At 50.0% G+C, this 13,604-nt stretch overlaps 1 long non-coding RNA gene across 1 annotated transcript; it reads left to right on the forward strand.

Moving 5' to 3' along the window:
• The first annotated feature begins 1,674 nt into the window (after nucleotides 1-1,674).
• Nucleotides 1,675-12,248, forward strand: LOC136516993 (uncharacterized). Its single transcript, XR_010774157.1, has 3 exons — nucleotides 1,675-1,778; nucleotides 11,660-11,740; nucleotides 12,113-12,248. It is a non-coding gene; the product is annotated as an uncharacterized lncRNA (long non-coding RNA).
• Nucleotides 12,249-13,604: the final 1,356 nt, after the last annotated feature.

Here is a 13,604-nt window from a genome sequence, read left to right on the forward strand (position 1 = left end):
TTTTCTTGCTAAGTTATGTTTGGTTAAAGCAACCTCACATTTTAGGAACCATAGAAAAATCTTTATTTTTAAAGTTAGCTTCACACACCAAAAATCCATAGTAACTTTGATCCTCATGTCAACAAAGTGTCGATACATAGAATTTACTGTGAATGAACCATTAGGTTTCAAAAGCCAAAAGAAAGTATCCCTCTCATCGGATAAATAAATGTTGGCAACTCTTGCTACAAGGATATTACACTATAGCAACTTATTTTCTAGTAATGCCCTTCTAAACAAAACATTAAGAGGAACTATACTAAGAGTGTGTGCAACCATAGCATGCTTTTGGCGAACAATATGAAAAAGATTTGGATATTCCATTTTCAGCGAATGTCTGCCCAACCAAGTATCTTCCTGGATCCTAATTCGGGATTCATCATCTAAATTAAAACTTTCCTAGGCTAAAAAATTAGTCCTTCACATCCATCAGGTTCATCCAAAAGTGAGAATTTAACATTTGGTAGAGTTTTGTCTTTAAAAATATATTTTTATTTAGCAACTCTTGCCATAAACCCTCTTCATTGCAAAGTTTAAACACCCTGCTCTTTTGGTTGGCAATGAATAGACCACTTTGCTAGTCTATATCGTTTCTTGTATTGATATACTACCAGAAAAACCTCGATCTATAGTACTCAATTTTCTTGAGTACCCCTCTAGGTATTTCAAAAAAAAGCATAAACATCGGTAAATTGGATAGGACAGAATTGATCAACACCTGTTGTTGATCAACACTAGTCGTCCCCAGTAGATAACAATTTTCCTTTCCAACTACACAACCTATTTTCAATTCTTTTCTCAACTCCTTTCCAATCATTGTTATTAAGTTTCCTGTAATGCATTGGCAGAATGTAGTATCGAAAGGAATATGTACCCACTTTACAACCAAATAACCCTTTTAATTGCCCATTTTCTTTGGCTCTATCAATAATAACCGCTAACATGTCCACTGTAATATTAAACAACATCGGGGATAGAGGATCACCTTGCCTTAAATCTTTTTTGTTCGGAAATATGAGCCACCTTGGTCATTTACTTTTGTACCTACATTATCTCCTTAAAAAAAGTCTGTATCCAGCTACACCATGTTCGGTGGCTAGGGCCTGGGCTCTTTTTTATTTTTTGGAGGTGAATTTTTGGGAACATTTGGAGATGGATAACAAACCTTTTTTTAGAAGATAGAATAATCATATATTTTGACAAGTAATTTATTAGAAACGGTTGAAGTTGGAGATGCTATAACCTTTCTTTATTTTTCCTTATATACTAGACCCTCCTTTTTGTTAGGGGAAATAATCATATATTTTGACAAGTAATTTATTAGAAACGGTTGAAGTTGGAGATGCTATAACCTTTCTTTATTTTTCCTTATATACTAGACCCTCCTTTTTGTTAGGGGAATATACTAGACTCGCCTAGACGATGGATGAAGTTATCTAACCCTTGTTGGACTCAAAAACGAGCCGACGTCATGCTCCTATGGGCCTGCGGTAATGGATGGGCCGTTTTTCATTGTGGAGGTTCGAACGCGATCTAAAGGGGGAGAGCCGTTTGAGCCCACGTGGCCCAGCGGAGCGCCAGCTCCTTCATCTCTTGTGGCTGCACCTGCACCCGCCTCGTCTCGTCTCTTCCCTCTTCGCTTCGGCCGTTCGGCGTCTCCCCTCCGGTTTGGCGCTGTCGAACGCGAAGGCGAGCACGACCATGGCGGAAGCAGATGGAGCGCTCTACCCAGACTCCTGGTGAATACCAACCTCTCCCCTCCCTTCCCTCCACTCCATAGCATATCTATTCCTGGCGGATGCCGATTGCTCCTTTTGTGTCGCGGAACGGGGTTTTGTTGGGGTTTTCTGGATCGAATTTCTGCAATGTCGCGCAGCAAGGGGCGAAGGGAGGAGCGTTTCCCTGGCCGGCCGCCGTGCCGCGTAGTTCAATCCACTGGTGGAACAGTCAGGAGTTTAAAACTCTGAACCCTGCAAAATTCAGTTTCTTATCTCTGATCTGTCATAAGGCTGAGTGATGCTGTGGGTAGGATGATGATTGGTCACGCTGGGGGGATTAGGGGCAGCTATTTGGAGGTTTCAGTTGTGGAGGGGATTGATGGGTAGCTCCAGCAGAGGTTGTTTCTGTTCCAAATTAATCTTGCATCTCCATTCATCCCCTCGTTAATTGGGCCATTATATCTTCAGGTGCACGTTGCCGATGAATTGTTTCCAATTTTGTGTTCTTCATGCTGGTGATCAATTACATTCAGCTAGTTTACCAATGGCTTCTCTACTTCACCAAAATACATCATCGGATGATTAGGATTAATAAAGTGATACCTCAGCTGGGCAGTTACTGCATGGTTTTCGTTTGTAATTGGAGTGGTGTTGTCAGTTGGTCCCTTCGAGTTATGGTCTGTTTGGCTGTAAAAATAAGTTTGAAACATGTACTTAAATATATGTACAGGAATAAAGGTTGTGAAATTATGGTGGTCTAAATGATCAAACCTTTTTGACGTTCGAGATTTCTGAAGTGTAAGCAGAGTGTTTGTTTCATCTTCTTCAACTTTGAAGCATTTCTTGATGACATATTTGATAAAGTACCTTGATGAGGAGTCTTTAGTCATTCCTATATGAAATAATCTTCTTTTGCCAATGGCTATGTTAAGAATAGGCTGCATGTTTTGTGAAGCTTGCACAGCAGAGCACTCAACTGAATCTTCAGCCACAGAATAAAAAGCAATTGAATCCATTGCAGATGAATTATCTTTAATTGTCAGGGGAAGCTTGAACCTATGAAATAATAAAAATATGTCAGGAGCAAAATTGGTAAGGTTGTTTTAGAGGCGTTATATGATAATAAGTGTCGAATTACTCTGGGGATTGCACTGGAAAGGGCATGCACTTCGTGTAGTATCTGAAGTATTATTGTATCCTGTTTTGCACTTTTTGCATGCCTTGTAGTACCAATTTGTGGTTTGGATGATGGATGCTACTTCTGCAATGCAACTATAGGTTCCCCCCCCCCCCCCCCCCCCCCCCCCCCCCCCCCCTCTAATTAGTTGAAAGAGAGGCATGAGTAAGGAGAATCATTAATGCAAATTTTTTATGCTATCAATTGTTTGTGTGGTTGAAGGAAATTTGTACCTGGAAAGATTCAACTGGTAATGCTGATATCTCTTGGATATTGTGATTTTGCTGCTGTCTGTAGAGGACTCATTTGAATGGTCTCAGGCAACTTTTGTTGCAGAGCATGTGTTTTCCATTTGTAGCTGTTGTATAGTTAATCGTTAAAATAGCACTAAAAGGAAGTTGTGATTGTGAAATTTGGTTGTTTGTAAAGTATATAGTAGTTTATGGTAGTTACCTTGTTTGATAATTGGCCGCCTCAGGTAGATCCAAGTTAATATACACCCGAGTTGCAGAACTTGAGGATGCTTTGATGGATAAGTCTCATGTGTGGCTGGGCTTTGTGGGACTATGATGCTCACATGGTCATGGTCCTTGTGGCTGTTTTTTCTATTTTTAGGACAGCATCTTAGACTAGAGGACAGCATCTTAAAGGACAGCATCTTAGACTAGAGGACAGCATCTTAGCTAGGACAGCATATTAGCATCTTAGACTAGCATCTTGGCATATGCTTGGCTGGCTAGCAGCCTATAAATATGTAACCCCAACCCCTCAGGTTGGTATGGCATTTGTGTGAGCTTGTGTGAGAAATAGACAAGAAAATTGCCCCAACTCCTAGTGTCATCCTCTCTCGATGAGAGTAAGAATTCTCCTACTACCAAGAGTGAGAATTCAGCGACTAACAACTGGTATCAGAGCCGTATTATCCTGTAGCCTGAGCATCTCTTGCTCATCTTCTCTCCCAGCCCCACAACAGCCCCAGCTGTTGGCAGCAGCAGCTCCTCCGGCCGCTCCTGTTCACTCCTCTCCTAGCTCGTCTGAAGCAGCCCTCTCCCCACGCAGCAGCCCCCCGGTAGCGCGTCATGTCCGCAGGGTAGTCTCAGCGCTCGGTCGCCTCGAGCACGCGGCGTCGGCAGGAGGCCGAACTTGCCGCGGCAGAGAAACGCGAGCGAGCGGCGGCAGAGACCGCTGCGGCGGCGGCAAGGGCGTCGAGGCTAGCAGCGGCGGAGCTGGCAGCAGCCAGAGCGGAGGCGGAAGCAGCGGCGGCGGCGAATGCAGCGCGTGCGGCGGCGGCGGAGGTCGAGGCTCTGCGCGGCAGCATCGGCAGCTCCAATTCCGCTGACGACAACCGCCGACGCGGACCTTGAGCTGCTAGAGAGGGAGGCAGCGCGAGCGCGGGCGGCGCAGTGGACAGCCGCGCACGTCCACGAGCGTGGCGGCAGCCCAGACAGGCGTGGACGCGCTGGCGGCGCTCCTGGAGGAGGCGCGCACGGCGGTGGCGCTCCTGGGGCAGCCGCGCACGCCCACGAGCGCGGCGGCAGCCCAGACAGGCGCGGACGCGCCGGTGGCGTTCCTGGAGGAGGCGCGCACGGCAACGGTGGCGGACGGGTCGATGGAGAGCGCGGCCTTCACAGGCAGCGTGGCTCTCTCTCCCCGGATCGGTACCGTGGTTACCACGGGCTCCAGGCTGTTGTCAGGGACGTCGGTCCCGGCGGTGGGTGGCCTACCCTCACCAAGACCAACTACGTCGAGTGGGCTGCGGTGATGAGGGTAAAGCTCCAGGTGCGGCACATGTGGGAGGCAGTCCGGTATGGCGACGTCGACTACGACCTAGATCGACGGGCGCTGGATGCTCTCATCGCTGCAGTCCCGCCCGAGATGCAGTTCTCGCTTACCAGTAAGCGGACTGCCAAGGAGGCTTGGGACGCCATCGCTGCGGCACGCATCGGCAGCGACCGCGCCCGCAAGTCCACACTGCAGGCACTTCGCAAGAAGTGGGAGAACCTGGCCTTCAAGCCAGGTGAGGACGTTGATGACTTTGCTCTCCGTCTCAACACTCTGTTGCAGAAGATGGTGCAGTTCGGCGACGACACTTACGGCGAGGAGAGAGCTGTCGAAAAGCTCTTCCGCTGCGTCCCCGAGAAGTACAAGCAGATGGCTCGCTCGATCGAGTCTCTGCTGGATCTCTCCACGATGTCGATCGAGGAGGCGATAGGTCGCCTCAAGGTCGTCGACAGCGATGAGCCACAGTCCCTCTCGGGGCCCATCACCACTGGCGGGAAGCTCCTCCTCACTCGGGAGCAGTGGCTTGCCAGCCAAGGTGACCGGAGGAAGGGGGAGCCTTCTTCCGCGACAGGCGGCCGCAAGCGTGGCAAGCCACGCAAGGCGCGCAGAGACGCCCAGGCCGGGGCGCGAGGACGTGCTGAGGGTGATGCCCGCGGAGGCGCCCAGGGCGGCGCCGCCGGCAGGCACAAGCCGGCACGAGACGACGCCTGCCGCAACTGCGGCCAGCTTGGCCATTGGGCCAAGGACTGTCGACAGCCACGACGCGGCCAGGCCCACGTCGCACAGGCGGAGGAGGAGCCGGCTCTGTTCATGGCACATGCCAGCATCGAGCTACCTCCAGCGGCACCGGCCGCAGCGGCTCTCCTCCACCTTGACGAGCCAAAAGCACACGCCCTCCTCGGCGACAGCTCCAGCAACGACAAGACTGACGGGTGGTGCCTCGACACCGGCGCCACCCATCACATGACCGGTCGACGGGAGTTCTTCACCGAGCTTGACTCTAGCGTCCGAGGCTCCGTCAAGTTTGGGGATGCCTCCGGCGTGGAGATCAAGGGCGTCGGCTCCATCATCTTCACCACCGTGTCTGGTGAGCACAGGCTGCTCACCGGAGTCTACTACATCCCCGCGTTGAGGAACTCCATCATCAGCTTGGGACAGCTGGATGAGAACGGTTCGCGCGTGGTGGTTGAGGACGGAGTCATGAGGATTTGGGATCGTCGTCGTCGCCTTCTTGCCAAGGTATCCAGAAGCGCAAATCGACTCTACGTCCTTAACGTGCAGGTGGCACAACCCCTCTGTCTCGCTGCTCGTCGGGACGACGAGGCGTGGCAGTGGCACGAGCGTTTCGGGCACCTTCACTTTGAGGCCCTGAAGCGGCTCAATGCCACGGAGATGGTGCGAGGCCTGCCGTGCCTCGACCATGTGGAGCAGCTCTGCGACGTCTGCGTGTTGACGAAGCAGAGGCGACTCCCTTTTCCCCAGCGGGCGAGCTTTCGAGCCAAGGAGAGGCACGAGCTCGTGCACGGGGACTTGTGTGGCCCGGTGACACCGGCCACACCGGGAGGACGACGCTACTTCCTGCTGCTCGTCGACGACCTCTCCCGCTACATGTGGGTGATGGTCCTCGGCAGCAAGGGAGAGGCTGCGGACGCCATCAGACGCGCGTAGGCTGCTGCGGAGGCGGAGTGCGGCCGCAAGCTGCGCGTGCTGCGCACCGACAATGGCGGCGAATTCACGGCGGCTGAATTCGCGTCGTACTGCGCTGACGAGGGCATTCAGCGCCACTACTCCGCGCCGTACAGCCCGCAGCAGAACGGCGTCGTCGAGCGGCGCAACCAGACGGTTGTGGGGATGGCTCGGGCCCTCCTCAAGCAGAGGGGGATGCCGGCTGTCTTCTGGGGAGAGGCGGTGGTGACGGCCGTCTACATCCTCAACCGCTCGCCTACCAAGGCGCTCGACGGCAGGACGCCGTACGAAGCTTGGCATGGGCGCAAGCCGGCGGTCTTCCACTTACGGGTCTTCGGCTGCCTCGCGTTCGCCAAGGAGCTTGGCCACATCAGCAAGCTCGACGACAGGAGCACTCCGGGAGTGTTCATCGGCTACGCGGAGGGCTCGAAGGCCTACCGCATCCTCGACCCGAAGACACAGCGTGTGCGCACGGCGCGCGACGTTGTGTTCGACGAAGGGCGAGGATAGGCGTGGGACAAGGCAGTGGACGACGGCTCGGCTCCGACGTACGACGACTTCACTGTCGAGTACGTCCACTTCGAGGAAGCTGGGGGAGTAGGCAGTTCTTCTTCGGCGAGCGCGTCTACCCCAGTCTCTGAGCCTCCACCGACCCCGGCACCTGCTACTCCGACAGCACCACGCTCTCCAGCCAGGACCTCGGCTGCGATGAGCTCCTCGTCGGCTCCACCACAGCCGGCAACGCCACGCACTCCAGCACCGACAGGCACCACTCCGGGCACGTCTACTCCACCACTAGCTCGTGTCGAGCACGGCCCGGTTGAGCTCGCTACTCCGCTCTCTCACGACGAGGAGCGCGTCGACGCGTACCACGACAGCGAGCCGTTGCGGTACCGTACGGTGGAGAACCTTCTCGGCGACCAGCCGGTGCCGGGACCGGTGCCTCACGACCTGGAGGCGCAGTTGCACCTTGCGTGTGACGACGGCGAGCCTCGGTCGTTTGCAGAGGCCGAGAGACACGCGGCATGGCGCGCCGCGATGCAATTGGAGATGGATGCGGTTGAGAAGAACCATACCTGGGAGCTTGCTGACCTTCCTCGTGGTCATCGCGCGATCACCCTTAAGTGGGTGTACAAGTTGAAGAGGGATGAAGCCGGCGCCATCGTCAAGCACAAGGCTCGCTTGGTGGCACGAGGTTTCGTGCAGCAGGAGGGGGTCGACTTCGACGACGCCTTTGCTCCCGTGGCACGGATGGAGTCCGTGCGACTCATCCTTGCGCTAGCTGCCCAGGAGGGCTGGCGTGTTCATCACATGGACGTCAAGTCGGCGTTCCTTAACGGCGACTTGAAGGAGGAGGTCTACGTGCACCAGCCGCCGGGATTTGTGATCCCCGGCAAGGAGGGCAAGGTGCTCTGCCTGCGCAAGGCCCTCTATGGCTTGCGGCAGGCACCGAGGGCGTGGAATGCCAAGCTGGATTCCACGCTAAAGGGGATGGGCTTCGAGCAAAGCCCGCACGAGGCGGCCATCTACCGACGGGGCAATGGAGGTAATGCCCTGCTGGTGGGTGTCTACGTCGACGACTTGGTGATCACCGGCACCAAGGATGCGGAGGTGGCGGCATTCAAGGAAGAGATGAAGGCCACCTTCCAGATGAGTGACATGGGGCCTCTCTCCTTCTACCTGGGAATCGAGGTACACCAGGATGACTCTAGGATCACGCTTCGACAGACCGCCTACGCCAAGCGCGTCGTTGAGCTAGCTGGGCTCACCGACTGCAACCCAGCTCTCACTCCGATGGAGGAGAGGCTGAAGCTGAGCTGCGACAGCACGACGGAGGAGGTGGACGCTACGCAGTACCGGCGTCTTGTGGGGAGCCTTCGCTACCTCGCCCACACACGGCCGGACTTGGCATTCTCCGTCGGCTACGTTAGTCGGTTCATGCAGCGACCGACGACGGAGCACCAGCAGGCTGTAAAGAGGATCATCCGCTACGTTGCGGGTACTCTCGACCACGGCCTCTACTACCCGAGGTGCCCTGGGGCGGCACACTTCGTCGGGTACAGCGACAGCGACCACGCCGGCGACATCGACACCAGCAAGAGCACGAGCGGGATCCTCTTCTTCCTCGGCAAGTGCCTCGTTAGCTGGCAGTCGGTCAAGCAGCAGGTGGTGGCCCTGTCCAGCTGCGAGGCCGAGTACATAGCGGCCTCCACCGCTTCGACTCAGGCGCTCTGGCTCGCTCGACTGCTTGGTGATCTCCTCGGCAGAGACACTAGAGCGGTGGAGCTCAGGGTGGACAGCAAGTCCGCTCTGGCCCTGGCAAAGAACCCCGTGTTCCACGAATGCAGCAAGCACATCCGGGTGAGGTGCCACTTCATCCGAGGCTGTTTGGAGGAAGGGAGCATCAAGGCGAGCTACATCAACACCAAGGACCAGCTTGCGGACCTGCTCACCAAGCCCCTTGGGAGGATCAAGTTCCTTGAGCTCTGCTCCAGGACCGGGATGGTTCAACTCTCCCACAAGACGACGCACAAGACTTAGGGGGAGAATGATGGATAAGTCTCATGTGTGGCTGGTCTTTGTGGGGCTATGATGCTCACATGGTCATGGTCCTTGTGGCTGTTTTTTCTGTTTTTAGGACAGCATCTTAGACTAGAGGACAGCATCTTAGAGGACAGCATCTTAGACTAGAGGACAGCATCTTAGCTAGGACAGCATATTAGCATCTTAGACTAGCATCTTAGACTAGCATCTTGGCATATGCTTGGCTGGCTAGCAGCCTATAAATATGTAACCCCAACCCCTCAGGTTGGTATGGCATTTGTGTGAGCTTGTGTGAGAAATAGACAAGAAAATTGCCCCAACTCCTAGTGTCATCCTCTCTCGATGAGAGTAAGAATTCTCCTACTACCAAGAGTGAGAATTCAGCGACTAACATGCTTCATATTTTCCTGCATAAGGTTTAGATATTTGTTAGTTGTGAGATATAATAAAAATGGAGTGCATTAGAGGATGATCTTAGATGACTGGCCTAAAAATTTTGATACAGTAAGGCCGGCAAATATTCCTACAACGATTCCATCTTGAGACTTTTCGATGACTTGTTTTTTATCAAAATTTTCACCTTCTTGGTCCCAAAGCACTTTGTTGATCTTGCTCACTATACAAAGACAAATGTCAGAAATGTAAAAGTTTGTATGATGGTTTATAAGTTCTGTTATGAAAATGGATAGGTATGGATACTCTAGGTCGTGGATTTGTATCTTCGACATAGGTCCAGCAAAATCAAATGGGCCAACGTCAGTGATGACTCCTATTAAATCTGGTGCAGGCAAAAGAAAAAAAAAGTTATCAATTTGTTCCTAAAAAATCAAAGAAGAGAGGTAAGAAGTATATATATATATATATATATACCCACCGAGTAGTGGTCTGGAAAGTAGGCTTTTAGCTGGTACTTCATCAAAGGAGCAGAAGTTGAATGCATAGTGTGGGATGTTTGCACCTCTTGACTGTAGGTGATGTACTTTAGTGGTATGTGTGAATTGAAGGATGAAACCTTAGTGATGATAGCTGTGGCTTCTGTTTTTCAGATGAATAGCAGTAACACCAGAGAAAATGTAAACTTGGTCCTCAGAAAGCATTGGCCTGAAATTTTTTTTCTAACTTTCTTGGAACACTGATTTGAGCCATAGTTCCCTGTGATACATCAAATAAAGTGAACAGAGCATAGTTATTAGAAAATATTAAGGAGACATTAGTTAGCATACATACGTCATCATCTAGAAGTATTCCATCAATGCTGATCAGTGAGTTTGTGGTAACATATTTTGCATCCCATAATCTTATAAGTCTACCAAAAACCTTGTAGTTGTCTTGGTCAGAAATAATGTCTTTAAGTTTTATAGTTTGGCTCATGGTGTGAATATCTGGCATAATTGCAGAAAAGATATCAGTCAATTAGGAGCTATGGTTACCTGGGAACACATATGAAAGAAATATATTATGAAATGTTGCGGAACGGGGTTTTGTTGGGGTTTTCTGGATCGAATTTCTGTAATGTTGCGCAGCAAGGGGCGTTACATTGGATCTGGTATTAGGGAATTGGGCGAAGGGAGGAGCGTTTCCCTGGCCGGCAGCCGTGCCGCATAGCTCAATCCACTGGTGGAACGGTCAGGAGTTGGAAACTCTGAACTCTGCAAAATTTAGTTTCGTATCTCTGATCTGTCATAAGGCTGAGTGATGTTGTGGGTAGGATGATGATTGGTCACGCTGGGGCAAGCGCTGGGGGGATTAGGGGCAGCTATTTGGAGGTTCCAGTTATGGAGGGGATTGATGGGCAGCGCCAGCAGAGGTTGTTTTTGTTCCAAATTAATCTTGCATCTCCGTTCATCCCCTTGTTAATTGAGCCATTATATCTTCAGGTGCACATTCCCGATGAATTGTTTCCAATTTTGTGTTCTTCATGCTGGTGGTCAATTACATTCAGCTAGTTTACCAATGGCTTCTCTACTTCACCAAAATACATCATCAGAGATTCAGGTTAACTGGTACTAGTTGCTACTGAGTACTAGTAAACAACAGGATAAGGGGTTGTTTAGGGTATGACTATTATGAATATGTGGCTATGAGCACAATACATGTCATAGGACAATTAAGCTGCTGCTACCTATAGCTCCACCTTTTGCAAAACAGATGGTGTCACCCTGGAATGTGTGTACCTAACATTTTATTAAACTGTGCCCCCAATATCTCCAAGGTTATGGAAAACCTGGTTTTGTACCATTCCAAGTTCACAATTGTAGTTCTATACCACTCAAGTCTTTAGTTCAGAGGTGTCTCACTGAGTCTGCACGACATCATCATGAATTTGTATAGAGCAGGAGGTGGATATTTGCTGCATACAAACCCATTAAGATGACAGGTGCACCTGGTTGTGAGTGCCGAGGTGGGAAGGAGAGGGGAAAGGGTTGCGACTGACCTGTTCTCCTAGACAACAATTTGAAAAAACAAATGTTAAAACCTAGGGTATTCTTAAACTTTCTAATAGGGCTCCATTCACTGAAAGTAGGTTAGTATGGTAGTTTGTTGAAATTTGAAATAGAAACAAGTCAGGCGGGCTATACAAAGTTGGCAACAAGCGATTAAGAAATAGTTTGTCATTGTTGTATGTTTGCTTTATGGACTTTGACATCTGCTTTTAATACAACTTCTCCATATCTGAATGTAATGTTGACCTTTACTTCTGTTTTTGCTGCAGGACCGGTTGATAGACAACGACAATGGGCCACGAGATGCATTGATCTTCGCTTGGAGTGATTTATTCCCCTTCAATGATGAAGTAAGTAACTGCTTTCCTTTATTTTGGAGGTTTGTTTTATTTGTCACCCAAGAGATTGCGCTCATGCTGTCACTTAAAATATTGCAACCTATGTAATATTGTAATGTCAACATCCTACTGAATTTTCCCTTGCATGGCTAGCCATATATGTATTTATCTGAGTTTCAAAAAAAATGTATTTACCTGCACTGAAACTTTTGCTGTTTTGCATTCCGCATATGACACGTCATACTAGGGTGAGTAACTCTTTCATCATTTATGGCAGTAAATTCTACATCTGCATTAAAAATGACACCATTATGTAAATTAGCATCTCCATAGGCCTATTAATTTATGAAATGCTAATAAAAAATATGTATTTTTCTTATTCAGGAAACTTCCAAATTTCTGTCCAAGGTTTGCTGACACAGCAGTGATGGGCCTCTTAGCTCTCACCACTTTCAGTGCGACGTATCTGCTGTATTGGGCTAAGCCAGGATCTGTATGCATCCCCACCACTACTGGTTCCACGGACAAGACCCTAAGCTGGCAGCAGATTCTATTTGGTGTTCTTCCGTTCGTTGTTTTCCCTCTCACCCTTATCCTGAGTGGTCTTGCGAGAGGTGCTGAAAACAACAGGCATGCCCTAGGCTTAGTGGCCTCACTCTGCCTGTCAGAGATCATGTTTGCCCTTATTCTTGGGGGTGGGATGACAATCTGCATGGGAGCTACATCCGTGACAACCGTGGGAATTGTCATCTTCGGCTTGGCTTTCCTGATGGTTGTTGGATGGGCTGTCATATTCAAGTACCCAAGGGTAACGACACTGACTCCTCTCCTTTTTGTCGATAGTTTTATATGACTTCCTTCTCTTAACATAGCTTTGTTGTATGCCACAGTGTGTTAGGTGGTGCATCTGGACAAAGTGTTTTTGCCAAACAGCTGAAGCCCCACCTGGTCGGGGAGAAGATGGTTTACTACCTGTTTGATCACTGGTGATAAGGAAGACATGATATCATAGATAGGCTATTTCTTACCTGACAGTAACAGATCACCGTGGTAGTTCCAAGGAGTTACTATCCCTCGATTCGTAAATTTCCTGACTGTTCCTTTACACTTTATTGGGCCGGTGTTGCTCAAATGGTTGATCCGCATGTCTGACTATTGTACTGTGGATCAAAGAAAAACTGTTCTGAAAAGGCACAGGGTAAATGACAGATGCTGAACCGGAGGAACCAGAAACAATGAAAATGAAAAATCTGCAAAATGTGCATGATTTCCATCTGTGTGTTGCAGGTACAGATAATATACCATGCCTAGTTCATTTAGAGGCATTTAGTATATCTTAGGTTATCCAAGAATTCATGGAGTCAAATAATAAATATTGTCTTCTTGCATCCTGAACTGATGAAGCAAATAGTCTATTGGCGGTTGAGTGGAGCATATCTTGGTTCTTGATTTTTTTTTTTCTCCTCCTTGATTCGCAATCTTTTGTTGATGTATATACATAAATGAATAAATAGATGTTGTCATGATCGATGGGTAATAATCAGACATGGGAAGCCCATGACTAGGCGACAAAGGCATAGAACAGGGGGTGCAGGCTGCTGCGACTGCGAGCACTGCCTGCGAAGGACGGGGACTACGGGGCCGACAGGGGAGGGATGTTGTGCCGGCCGCCGGCCGGCCGGCATGAGGGGAGAGCCAAGGAGTCAACCAGTCTGACAGGAACCACATGACAGGCTGAAAGCATGGGTCCGGCCGTTGCAGCGGAGGCGATCGATTAGACTGACTCCAACGGCGTGACCCAAATCGGATACCCATTTGACCGTTTAGGTAACGCATAGTAAAATATCCGACGCACCCCATTCTTGACCTCTCCAAC

Source organism: Miscanthus floridulus, chromosome 17, assembly GCF_019320115.1.
Source record: "Miscanthus floridulus cultivar M001 chromosome 17, ASM1932011v1, whole genome shotgun sequence".
NCBI classification, from domain to species: domain Eukaryota; kingdom Viridiplantae; phylum Streptophyta; class Magnoliopsida; order Poales; family Poaceae; genus Miscanthus; species Miscanthus floridulus.